The 13,465-nt window shown below is 47.0% G+C and overlaps 1 long non-coding RNA gene across 3 annotated transcripts in view; it reads right to left on the bottom strand.

The window, feature by feature from the left end:
* Positions 1–1,958: 1,958 nt before the first annotated feature.
* The window catches only part of LOC127593804 (uncharacterized), a 52,376-nt gene continuing 40,869 nt past the window's right edge, over positions 1,959–13,465 (bottom strand). For 2 of the 3 annotated variants that reach the window (XR_007960514.1, XR_007960513.1), the window contains one exon: positions 3,518–4,238. This is a non-coding gene — a long non-coding RNA (uncharacterized LOC127593804). Of the gene's footprint in view, positions 2,079–3,517; positions 4,239–13,465 lie in introns of those variants that run through there. The other variant, XR_007960515.1, reaches the window with a different exon arrangement.

Below are 13,465 nucleotides of genomic sequence, written 5' to 3'. Positions count from 1 at the left end.
AATGATGTCCAATTAGTAACAGGTTACAGCGTATGCCTTTTAGGGCTTACGTTTGGCCCTTTGAATTCTGCCTAGCAATATATTTTTAAATAATTCATTCTGTCCAGCAACAAGCGACAAACCAAAACTGCAAAGATTTTTTTTTTTAGGCTTGTGTGATTTTGGCGATGCTCGTAGCGATCTATTTCAAAGTATTAAAGAGTCATTTCCTGTCTGTGTGATTGAGTTAATTTCAGTTAGAAGCTCAATGTTGAAAAGTGGCAAGACAACGTGGCTGGAAAAGACAGACGCCGCCGCCCTGCAGCTAATTTAATTCATGTATTCACGGCAGCGGCAAAGTTTTTGCCTGAGCAAAGTCCTAAAGTGATGCTTCTCGTCGGTGAAACGGCACGCCGCCTCCATTTTTCAATCCATTAGCGGCGCTCAGGCGGGCGGCAGACAGCGGCGGCCGCGCTACAGTACGCAACGCTGGTCACCGTAATCCACTACGCCGTTTCTACACAACCTCAAGGGGGCAAGGTGGTGGCGAGGGCGGGAGGGAGGACAGGTCTTAACTCCCACCGACCGCATCCGCCATTTTTATTCAATTATAACCCTCCGAGGCTGCTCAGCACTGCTCTAACTGATGCTCCAATGTCGCAATTATACAATTTAGTCGACTAATTCCACACGCATGACTTATTTCGGGATTCAATCAGCCTGTACGCAATAACAATATCAAGTCGTAATGCAGTGAGCGTGTTGAGTCGGTAATGCAATTCATATTGAATTACTGTACATGGTAATGGGGAGCAAAAATGGGGCGCGCAGACAAAAGTAGTCAAAAAACGAGTATCCATTTTGATCTCATTAAGCTGTCCATACCATCTCTTTGTCATTTATTACAACCAAACTGGATGCTCATGTTATGCACAGGAATAATTTTGGGCCATATTAATTTGCCTTTAATCAAGCACTAGTCTTCATGTAGTAATACCGAGTAACCATGTAGAGAGGATTCCTAAATATAAATACATTCCTAATTATAAACAGGCTTCCTTCACACTAAATCGACATTTTTGCCGTAAGATTGGGCCCCTCGCCATCATTTTTAATCAATTTTATATCAACGTAGTCTGAAATGATATACCTCGGTGGAGTAAATATACGCCGATAACTATTTATTTGGATGCCTATTGTAAACATGATATGCCCCTTGACCTTGAGTAGGCTGTAAATCACGAGATTGTTTTTTTTTTTTTCCAGGGGAAACGCTAGAATCGGATCACTTCTATTAACCCAGAGGCGGTTTCAATTTATTCTCCCGCAAAAGCACTAAGATGAGACACTCGCATCTTTCACTCCCAGCTGGCCATTCCGAGTGTGTTGTGGTGGAGTGGACAAGCAACATCTTGAAAATCAGCATTTAGAACTTATATATGACAAATGGCACGAGTGCACAAGAGGAAACAAGTTATGAATAATTTTCCACTCGGTAGACCTGGTGCCATCGAGCAAAATGTCTGAAATCTCCACTGAGGCCATGCAATGTAGTCCATTACAAGCCAGATGATGATATAAAGTGGATGGTGAGAACCTCAAGTGGTCTCAATAGCTCATTTGCGGCTGGGTGTCACTAGCGGGGCGCCCTCTAGGGGCATAAACACCATCTCGAACCAGTGATGGGATCCAATAGTTTTTTTTTTTTTTTGCGAGAATCCAGAAATGTAAAGCGTCACAAATGAAACTTCACTCATCTTATAATGTCAGTATTCCATGCTGTAATGCCTTCTTCAAATTCTGCCTGGCAACAGGTAGCCTAAAAAATGTGGCAAGGCTCAAATGCGCATGATACTGTCCAGCAACAAGTGAACACGCAAGTGTGCTAAAAATACGGTCAGCATGGTTACCTGACAAACTCAAAAAAGACGGATAATAATAATTTAAAAAAGAAAAAAGGCAAGGTGCTCATAATTCACCTGTATCAGCCGCCGTCACCAGTCCATTTGCCGATTCCTCTCATCCATCACTCAGATGACGACTCCTTCCCCTAAACAGGCCTGAGGTTGTGGGGTCTCAAGCAGCCCCCGCGTGGAGACCTGATAGGATGTGACAAGTTTATTAGGCACAAGTCAGGAGGGTGCGGCCATCCCTTCGCGGCGTTCCTGTGCTTTTTTTCCCGTCACGGGTGACGAGATCCTCTCCCCTAGCACTGGCTTTTCATCTATCTTTGTTTATTCAAAGACTCGGGGGGCTTTTCCGTGATATTATCAGTGCCAGGGAGGAGACACCTTGGTGGATTCACAAACAGGCATGCATTCGTCCTTTTCTTTTCAGCTTTGGGTTTATTGGTCCCCACAAAAAAACAGGCCGAGTCGAAAAGCAATACGAAAAGTGTCGTTGGGTTGACGGGTGGCTCCATTTAAAAAGCCCTAAAAACCAACAACCGTAGTGTTCTGTGACTGTGAGGAGAAGCTCAATGACCACCCGGAAGCCGATCAATCGTCGCGAGGGAGGTTTATCCTGCCACATCTCCGCAATTTGCTGCCGTTCGATTAAAGACTCGGCAGATAAAAGCCACCAAATTGAGCGGCGTTTTTTTTTTTTGCCTCAGTGGTGAATATCAAGGGGCTATTCTGCTAATGAGCTAAATGAGGCTGCCAGTGGGACCTGATAACCAGTACAATTCCAATGTGGGGGGGGGGGGGGGGGGGGGGGGAAATGGATCTGGTTGGACATTTTTATGAATTTCTGTGAACAGCTGGAGCTGGTAGTAAACCGCCCATTCTGTCCCTATTCCTGGATTTCCACGAGCTAGCCCGAGGACTGGAGCTTGCATCCCCGACGTTGTTTTTGTTCCTCGCCGTGACAGTGCGGCTCATTTGCATAATTGTAATTGCCTCTGTGGCCGAAAATCTGACGGACCCCGCAGGTAGCGATGAGATAAGCTTTTCCACCTCCTTTTCTTTCTGCTTAAATTGTCGTCTCGCATTTCCAGGTGGCCCGTCGCTTTGCCTTAATGACACCTCGCACCAGATAATTTTTTTTAAGGGGGGTGAAAATCATCCGTGACTTTAAAATGTTTTCCCCCCCCCTGCTGACCATACCTTTTTCGAGACTTTCCAACCGAGCGCCCTTATTCCTGGCAGGCCTTCTCCGACTGAACACACCTAGTGGCTAACGAGCTAAAGTCACATTCACAAACAGCATCCGGGAAATTTGGCGAGTGAGGAAGCGGGAAGGCAGTCGGGCGAGCCGGCGGGCCGGCGGGGGTGACCAAATTGCATGTGACCCTCACTCGGAGATCAGCAAGCTCGACGCATTTCAGCCTCTTTCTGGAGGGCGATTAGGAACCTTTTGAAGGAGGCATCATTGACATCATTTTCATGTGAAATGCGTTATTGATGGTGTCGTGTCTAGCAAGCTACTTAACAAAATAATAGATCGATATCGTACAAATGCCGTCAAGACGTTTGGCAAAGGCTGCATTCATTACTTCTACTCTGAAAATATGTGGGGTTGGGGGGGGGGGGGGGGCTGGATTGTCAATCTTTCAGCCTGTGGGAAGAGGGAACCGTCTGCGATGACACACGGAGCTAATTAGCCAGAGCAGGCGCCATAAAATCTTTTGATGTTTTGTCTTTTTGTGTACGATAGGACGGGCCTTTGTCTCGCTACTTGTGTGAATATTTCCCAGCATCCCTTCCAGGAGGCTTGTTATTGTGCGCGTGTGCGTGCGCGTTGCTTAGCCCTCTAAATTTAGCCTGACTAGTATGCGCAGGGCTCCCTCCCTCAACTCCCAATCAATACTGGATGCACCTACGGGGATTTACCGAGCAAAATGGCTGCGGGCAAAGTCCCTTCCCACCCTTTTCTATATATAAAACTGGCCTGGCATATAATGAAAAACATTACCTGCCACCGAGGTACATAACGCAGGAGTTGTGGAGCGCCGCGGCGAAGAATGATCCATTTACACCAATTGTATTTTTACACGGGAGGGGGGGGGGTCATTTATCTTGGCACCGGGATAGAGATAAATCATAGCTTTGCTTTGAGATAAAGTTGGACCAAATCACTTGATAATAGCCAGTAGGGAAAAAAAATCTGAATAGGCCCACCTGATCTCGCTTGCTGCACCCTGTGAGCCGCAGAAGAGATATGCAACCCGGCTTGAGTTTCTGCGCAGCTCATGAATTGGAAGCTGGGTTGGGTGAAGATCCAGATCCACTTTCAAGCAGATGACACTGTCTGGCACACTAGGTAAAAGTCAAAAGGTAAGTTTTATTAAATGCACAAGAAAATACAAAGTAGCACAGTTAGTTCAAGTTAGCTTCTGATAAGCAACACTAACTTGATTGCTTGGCTAGGTGTCAACTCGGTAGGGCTGTCGAGTTAGGGAGCTCAACTCTCCACACAAAGTAGAAAAGTACAAGCTGCTCCCCCGATTTGCAATGCCTAAATGAAGCGGACTCGCTATCTAGCTGACTAATGCACGAGATGAGGCCGGCTGAAAAACGAGCTGACTGGCCGCGGGAAATAAAAGGGACTCCTTGGCTCCGAATCCCGTGATTGATTTCACTCCTCAATTCCCTCCTTTAAATTCTTCTCCCTTCCTTTAATTTGTTTTGCTGCTCGCGGTCGATGCGCTCCAAATGTAGCCAGGCGTCGGCTCGCAGGTGCGCGCGTCAATTAAACGAGGCTCTAATGGCGATCGAGCGAGGTCGCCGGTTAACTTAGCTTAAGCAGCGGATTGGAAATGAAGCCCGTATCAAATCAAATCAATACATCTCGACAGTTGGGCCTCCCAAAAAGTTTAATGAAAGCAAAGAGGTCAGGCAAAGAGGTTATCACCATGGACAAAAGGGGCGTTAACAAACGTTGACGAAAGCAACAACTGCTGTCGCCTCCTACATGTTCTTTTTGTTACTTGTATTCTTGTTTTACGGTACTTGAGAGGCCCATACTACCGGAGACCAACTCCTCGTGTGTCTCTACCATATTTTGCCAATAAAAATGATTCGGATCCCGATTTTATATTGGGCCGCTTCCCAAGCTGGAGCTGCTGTGGGGATGCTGGCTGAGAGAACACAAACAACTATCTTGTGCAGCCAAAGTAGTCAGTGTTATGATACACTTGAATGCAAATGGCATGCAAATGAGCACAAGTGTTGAGGAATTGTTGGGGGGGGGGTGGGGGGAGTCTTCAGAGCAATTAAAATGATGAGCTCTCTGTAACAGTCCAACACTCCTGTGCTTTGCCAACACCTAGGGTGAATCCCATAACTTTTTAATAACCGCCGCAACACAACACCACACACAGCGTGCAACTTCCTGTCTCCCGGCGTGACTTTTTGACCCGGGCGGAATATTGCTGAAAGTTGCGTCATCAAAATAAATACATAAATAAGACAAGAAAAAGCCCCCAGGTGCAGTGATGGCTGACCGAGTTGCCTCGGAACATTCATCACGCAGATCAACACCAGCTGTTTTCTCTGGTATGCATCGTGTCGTTTCCAAATGCCATTACGGGGATTGACTGACTATTGATTGGCTTGTTGGTTGACATTATTCAGGACGGACATATTGATTGGGAAGAAATTTACCCCTGATCCAACAGTGTGTGGTCAGGACAAGTTCATTACAAAAGGTCAACATCGGCGTTCACCTGATTTATTGATCGCAGACGAGACGAGCTGAGCTATGGCAGGGTGAAGCTGCTCTGGGGGGGGAGAAGCGAGGCTATGGGCTTTCATTGCATGTGGAATACCGCAGAAGGCCCAGATTTGCTCAGGGTGTTTGAGCCAAGAAAACATGATCGCATCACTTCTGCGAGCGCACATGATTATGAAAATGCGGAATTTAGTGCCGGCCATCTGTCCAGTGCACGAGCTCCATGTTTGGGAAACGTGGGCGGAACCATTTCTGTGAATGACTGGCACCTGGTTGGATTTTGGATTACTTACCCTTGAGTGGTTTAAAGAAAAGAAAATTGGCAAAGCTTTTTCAGACTTTTTTTTTTTGTCCGTCATGAGAGATGTGTTGATCAAATGTCTTTTTTTTTTTTAAATGCCTACTTATGACAGCCACCGCCACCTCATTTCACTTAACATCCACTTGCTGTGAGACGCCCTTGCGGAAAGGACACAGATGTCCAATATGCAACTTTTCCGACCTTCAGTGTTGGCTTGATACAATATGGCACCCATGTCGGTTCATTTAAAAGCAATGTGAGCCTGAGAGGATGCCTGACATGCTTATCTGTATGCGGGCAGCCTTTTTTTGCTTCCAGGAACGCGCAATCACAGCCCTTATACAGCCGCAACGACTTTTCAACAAAAAACAATGCCATTTAGCATTGGGGGCGATAAGCAAAAGGGGGCATGCGTGAAATAGGCAAACAAAGAGAAGGGAGGGTCCCGGCTGCCGCAGTGGAGTTAATCTCACTTTGCGGCGGGATTAGGAGTCACGCTTGTGTTTTCCCAAAGAAGGAGGAGGCGGTGAAGGGCTCGCGTATGAACAAGAACCCCGACGAGGGGCCACTTGAGGCTGTGGAAAACAGGCAGACGTTAGTTTGTCGTGCTTTTAATTTCACGCAGAGATGGTCTGCTTCTTTTCCCCGACGTTGTCACGCATGTCGAACGTCGATCCACCGTGGCACTGCAAGTGCACGTTCCTGTTCCCGAGTCAAACTTTCAGCTGCATCTGAAATTTCTTGACACAAGTGGTGCGAACCCAAAAAGAGGCGCACGATTTGAAATATGATACCCCACGACACCCATGGCTCATTTACGGACAAAACCTGCACAACACATATGAAACCTGTTCCAGCAAACCACCTACAGTTCCTTTACTAAGCAACATGAACCACACAAAAAACATGTTCATGTGCAATACGTACAACAGGGTTACACAGAAAAACATGTTCCTGCACAAAATCAACACTCGGTTTTCCTGTTCAGGTCGAGGTCACCGCCACCTGTTCCTGCACAATAGCTCAAATTGCCTTACCTCGAAAACATGCGCTTGCACGGCACCTGACGACGCTTTACCTCAAAACAACCTGTTCCTGCACAACACCTACAGTTACTTTAGAGAGAAGCACTTTCCTCTCCAACCCTTGCCGGTGGTTTATCCCGAGTACATGTTCCTGCATTATCTACAGGTGGTTGCGTGTGGACCATTAATCATGCGGCGCGGCCACAAACGCGTGGCTGTCAAGCGGGTCCGGCGCATTAATTAACAAACTCATCACTGCTTTCAGACGTCCCCTCGTGCCGACGGTAGCCGCGTCTAATTACGCGTCGGGCCGGGCGGCCAGCACAATAAATATTTGGAGGGATGTTTCAACATGGCAGCGAGTGGCGGTGATGAATTACGACGCGGACATATTGTTTGTGGCGGCGTGATTAATTGTGATTGCAATAAAAGGAGGCTCATCCTCATTGTCGGCGCGCTTGTGTAACACGTTTGTGCTCGCAAGATAATGAGGCGGCTCTTTTCGAGCAGACTTTTGGGAGGGAAAAAAAAAAAACGGTGAGCTGCGGTGACGCGTGCACAATAGCTATGGATTGTACATAGAGCTGTATATTTAAATATAGAGTCCACATTTTAAAGCGGAACGATTTGATTCGACGCAGCCAAATCGAACCTCAATTTCAATCTAAATCGATTTTCCGAGTCAAATGTGTTTTCATTCGCCCCTAATTGAAACGATATGTCGAGGTGATTGCTGCGAGATATTTGTATTCTCCATTCCGCTAGTTTTCAACAGTATCCATCAGGGCTCGCTTTTCAAACCTCCACGATGTTGCCGTTACCAAGCCTCAGCAGCCTTTCCTCTCTGACGTAGTGCAGCGTAATTACCAGCCTGATTAATCGAGCTAATATCGCAACGCAACGCCGTCAAGCGGCCTATGAGGCAATAAAATCATCCGGAGCGTTGCGTGGTTAGAAATAACCTTGGCTAACAAAATAACTACACTTTCGCTAATGAGGTCACCTCAAGTGCTCATTAATTACAATCTTGCGCATGTTTAAATGTGTATTTTATTGACAGTGTTAATCTCGGGGTTCGGGCAAGGGTTATGGTTACGCCACACAAATTACATTTCCGTAAATTATAATGCAGTACTTCAGATTTTCCGGATTAGCATATTTCTTGTCTTTTATTGACATTGTTTTGTTTCCCACTGACCGTGTCGACCAATATTATCAGAATCAAACACAAGGAGGGAGGTGTCAAGGGGGCCGTTTGTGTACACGCTTACGCTGACCTTCATTTAAAAAGGGGGAAAAAAGTTAATTAAGCAATCAATGGCGGCAAGGCGGAAACTATTACACAGCGACTGCTTTCGGCTCCATGGTGGACGCCACAGCCATTGACCTTCATTCAAACAGGCTACCTGCCGTAAGAGGATTTCTCCGCTAAACTGACCACACCCTCACCTAAAGGGCGCCTCAGGGGTTGTGAGTGGGGGGGGGGGGGGGGGGGGGGGGGGATTATCAAGTGAATGAATTGAAATGCTTTAACACCAGACAAATTACAGTCAGGAGGTCACACACAATAACAGGCAAGGATATAAAATGGCTGACATGAAGCACGGTGAAAAAGGAACTGCGCAGACCCCATCCCCCCCGTAAAAAAAAAAAAGAAACCATTCTGATCATTTTCCCGCTAGAATGAAACTATTGTACAAGTGGAGCAACTCATCCGGGTGGAGTTTTTATGGCCGATGTTCCCGATGCCACCGACTAAACAACAAGGGCGCTTTTGGAACAGGCGGGAAGTCGCAAAAACGCTTTCAGATCACAGCTGCCCTCCGCCCCCCCCCTCCCCCACCCCACTCCACCCCTTTGTGGCGCATGGGGATAAATGGCTGACACGCATTGCCGTTTTAACCCAAATTATCCTCCCACACATGTGCGCCTCAGATCTTCCAATTGCATAATTGGCGCAGGAAAAGGAGGAGGAGGAGGGCTGGTTTGAAGCCCCCTTTCAAGCGCCGCACTGAATATGCGTCCCAATCATCATCCCAGCACCTGGAGGGAGTCCAGGTGGAACATCGGCATCATCCTGACGACCCTTTGAGTTTGGCCCGTACAAAGACGGGTAACGTTTTATCGGCTTGAGATAGTGACACAATTAAAAAAAAAATTCCCCCCAATATGCAATCATACATCATAATTCCCAAGTACAAATAACAACTGAAATATGTATAAATAGTAAATATTTGCGCGAAATATGAGAGAAAAAGTTTGGATCCCGCTATAACGAGAAAAGTACTCCAAACCAAAACCAAACAACAATGATGATGTGCTGTATTTTAGGGGCTTGGTCTTATCTGACACCTTCCACTGAAGCGGTTGCAGTGGAGCAAATAAAAGTTAAGCACACGGGCGACCCCTGAGAGCAGCAACGAGCAAAGAAATCAATAATTTGAGTTCAATTTCAACTCCCCACTGGCAACGGCGCTCTGCGGCTCAACACGGCGCAGCAACGAGATACATTTTTTTTTTCCTGACTCGCGGTAAACTCAAGATATCGGTGCGAGCGGGAACTTTGGAGGTGAGGATGCTTTTAGATCAGACATACAGCACCAAAAAAAAAATAACCCCCCCCCAAAAAAAATCAATGGGTCAACTTTTCTACAAACGGAACCGTTCTGAGAGCCTCAGCTTGTTCCTGTAGGCCCTTTCCTTTTTTTTTTTTTTTTTTTGTATCCCACTCACATCCCAGTGAGTGCAGTCCATTTCTGTCCCACCCCTTTGACAAGAGAACTACAAGTCCACTTTGGACTCCAAGTTAGCATCCAAAAGATTCAACGTACGTTCCCAAAATAGAAAAGCCAATAATCATGAGGAATCAACCCCCCCCCCACCCACAATTGATTAAAAAAAATTATCTTTTCATCATCGGCAATATTCAATTTGTCGGATGTGCACAGGACTGGGGGGTTTGCCGGGCCCGTGACGGCGCAATTCCGGCAGCAAATTTTGGGCGGCGGTGAGCACGTTTCACTGTTGGCTCCAAATTTTGCTCCTTCTCAGGGTTTACCAGCCACATGATCGATGGCGTTCCTGGCCGCCGTCTCATTGCCGCCGGCGAATAAAGCTGATAAGTAAAAACGCATCAGAGGAGGGTCTGTTTGGGTTTTTGTTTTAGGAAAGGGGGGCGGGGGGGGGGGGGGATTCAAATCAACTACTCGGGAAGACGAATGACTGCATTTTGCTAAAAGCAGGATGTTAGGACGTGACTAAAATGTCATAAAACCAACACAAAAGTCATTATGAAGGATTACGGCACGACAACGGAGCGCAACACCAGTAATAACCCCCAAAATTAAATAACGCGAAAAATGATAACAAATAATAATGCTGGAAAGTCAAACAAAAAGTAAATACAAATAAGAATAAAATACTGCTTAATATTTATATATCCCTTCAGAACGTGATAAAAACTACTTCCTCTTTGAATACCGTCAACTATTTCAACATTGCAAAATGAGAAGCAAAGATTCCCGTTCCTCCTTCTCATGGCGCCATGTGCTGGTGACACCGGGCGGGTGCTAAAAGCTAAAAGTCATCTTTTTAAAAAGCCGCGCAGGCTGACCCCGCAAGCCATCGACGTGCTCGTGCGACCGATAGCCGCGCTTATCATCCTGCCACTCTTGCAGCTAGAAAAGAGGACGACATACTTGACCATATTAGGAGAAGAGCAACTTGTTGCTATTTCTAGCGTGTGTGTGTGTGTGTGTGTCGACCCCCAGAGGTGTCGGCCCGAAGCTAGGCCACTATGCTGTGTGTACGTGTGTCCTCTCTTAATTGAGCCGAGGAGAACCTTACGAGTGATATCGGAGCAAGAGAAAGAGCTTCCTTTCTTTGCGAAATGGCGCCTCACCAGATTGTGCTGCCCGTCACCTGGGAAACAAGCGAAAAGAGGGCGGTAATTAACCTCGATCGTTTTCTAATCAATGGAGGTAAAAAAAATACATCAATAACCGATCAAATTGTGACTTCGATCATTTTCTAATCAATGGAGGTAAAAAAAATACATCAATAACCGATCAAATTGTGACCTCGATCATTTTCTAATCAATGGAGGTAATAAATAAATAAGCAAATAAATAAAACAATCCCGTTGCGGTCTTTGAATGGGAAATGACGAATACTAACATCGTAGGATTAGTAGTGCCCACAAACCGAATAATTAAAAAAAGGGGGAAAAAAGACTAGTTAGCTAGCTATGCTAACTTGGGTTAAGGCCTTCCCTGCACAACATTATTGGTACTATTATTAATTTTTAAAACTATTGGTAATTTTTATTTTTTTTTGTGCATGCTGTGCTAACGAGAAATTGTAAAATCATTTTTTTATTTTAAAGATATGAATGCATCGAGTCAAATTATTCAAAATCACACGGCGGGGAATCATCTTAATTGTCCAACACGACAATATATTCCCCATCCGACGACCGATGACGCTCGCGGCAGTCCAATACACACCTCTGACGACTGACACCTGCCAGAACAGCCGCTGCCTAGAGGGGTTGTGTGTTTTTTTGCACAAAATTGGCCATGGTTTCTCCCTGTCACCGGCGGCCATTTGCAGCGCTCGTTAGGCGGCGCGGGACAGCGGCGTGTCAGCGCTGACGCGTTAATGGCCGAGAATATCGACTGTCAGTCGGCTGACGAGCAGCCGGCGAGCTTGTTTGTTTTTGTTCGCGGGGTGGGTGGACATTTATGGCAAAAAATTGTGTTTTTTTTTTTAGAGAGGGGAGATATGACATTATTTTAAAAAAAAAACACTTTCTGGCTTTGGGCATCACTTGAAATGGACTTTTAAGATAACTGTCCGAAACTTTGTTTTCAGCAGTTTTTTTGGGGGGGGTAATTTAGCATACCCGTCCAAGTAAAACCCGTTTAATTTACATTTGCTAAGTGACCTTTTGCGTTCTGTTCACACCTGCGAGTAATCCGCGGGAAGCGATACCCCGGAGAACGTCATTGCCCGCTACGTGCGTTCACACCTGCAGCCGCACGTGCAATTGCACCCACGTAGGGGCGACAGCAGAGCGCCATTAACGCTCCCTCAAGTAATAACAACGGTCCTCGGCTTCTCTTTTCACACCTCCGAATCTTGGAAGTGCGCTTTGCTCGTTATGGAGCATGGGCACAACAATGAGACGTTCCCGCCCGGGTGCCCGTGGCCCTAAACATAGCGCAGAGTGCTTTTAGAACACGGTTCTCCGCAGACAGCGCCTTTCAAGACGGCGCGGGCCCGCAAATCCTCCGCCGCTGGAAGCTGTTGTGACAGAATTTCTGCCTTATTTGGGTTTTGGTGTCAGCCGGGACCCCGCGGCGACTCTGCGCGCTTCCTCCGCACGCGCCGCAGAAGCTGAGGTGGCTCCTGCAGGACACAGCGCGGAGCTGCGTGGAGCATATGGCGGGGAGGAAGCGGCGCCGAGGAGGCTCCCAAACACGTATTCAAGCGCTGTATACTCAGCAAAAGTTGGTGAAAAGTGAGTGGGGGGGGGGGGGGGGGGGGGGGGGGGGGGCGGCAGTAAGGTTGGTAAAACTCTTGAAAAAAGTCAATCTGAGTAGCAATGCAGACAAAGTGAGTGTGCTAACTTGAGTCTGCCGAAGCGACGACGAGTGCCGCAGGTCGCAGGGTGCGGCGGGTTGAGGTTCGAGGATGACAAATCAACATGACGTTTCTCTGGTCTCTCTCCTCCTGAACCGCAATCTCACAAGGCTTTCCTAACTCACTGAGGATGCTCATTTAAAAAAAAAAAAACCCCCGCCAGGGAGAGGTTTTCTGTGCCAAGAGGGATCAATGTATCACTTTACCGTCGTCACCTGGGATGGATGCTTAAGGCCATCTGGACTCAGTCAAGGTTACATTAGCAAAAGTGCAGGTTAAAGCTGCCCGTAATGGACTTCCTGCGCCAACCGAGAGGGGAAAATGACGGCTTTCAAAAGCCCGCGGGTGAGGTTAAGGCGATTGCCATCCTCGGAGGGTTTTCTTCAATTCATTGGCAAAGAGGCCGCCTGAATTTGGCCGATGCTTTACAGCCAACTTGGGAAATCGCATGCCAAACTAGCGCGCGATTACAACGCGCCGCGGACAAAAGCAACGTGAATTCAATGGAAACGGTTCACGGTGGAGATGGAGATCATCGGGTGAGTGGAGGCCAAGCGGGTCAAATTGCTGGAATTGCAAGATTAAGGGCAGAGAGCTCAGAGAGGTAACGGTGGAGCGAGGCCATTTCAAGATTTGAAAACAAATAATAGGGCAATAATAGAAGCAGCAGCATTCTGGACCAGCTGGAAACGCTCGATGGAGGACTGGCTTAGTCAAAAGCAAAATGCATTTCGGTAATGCAGCCAAGACGTGTTAAAGTTTCGTTATTTCCCAGCCATCTGCAACCTGATGATTAGGCTCTGCAGTTGTAATTCTCACCTAGCATGCAGCCGCCGGGCTCCCG

The sequence above is a fragment of the Hippocampus zosterae genome, chromosome 21 (assembly GCF_025434085.1).
Source record: "Hippocampus zosterae strain Florida chromosome 21, ASM2543408v3, whole genome shotgun sequence".
NCBI lineage: Eukaryota > Metazoa > Chordata > Actinopteri > Syngnathiformes > Syngnathidae > Hippocampus > Hippocampus zosterae.
The sequence above is the reverse complement of the archived record's forward strand: the minus strand, read 5'-3'. Positions and strand labels throughout refer to the sequence as shown.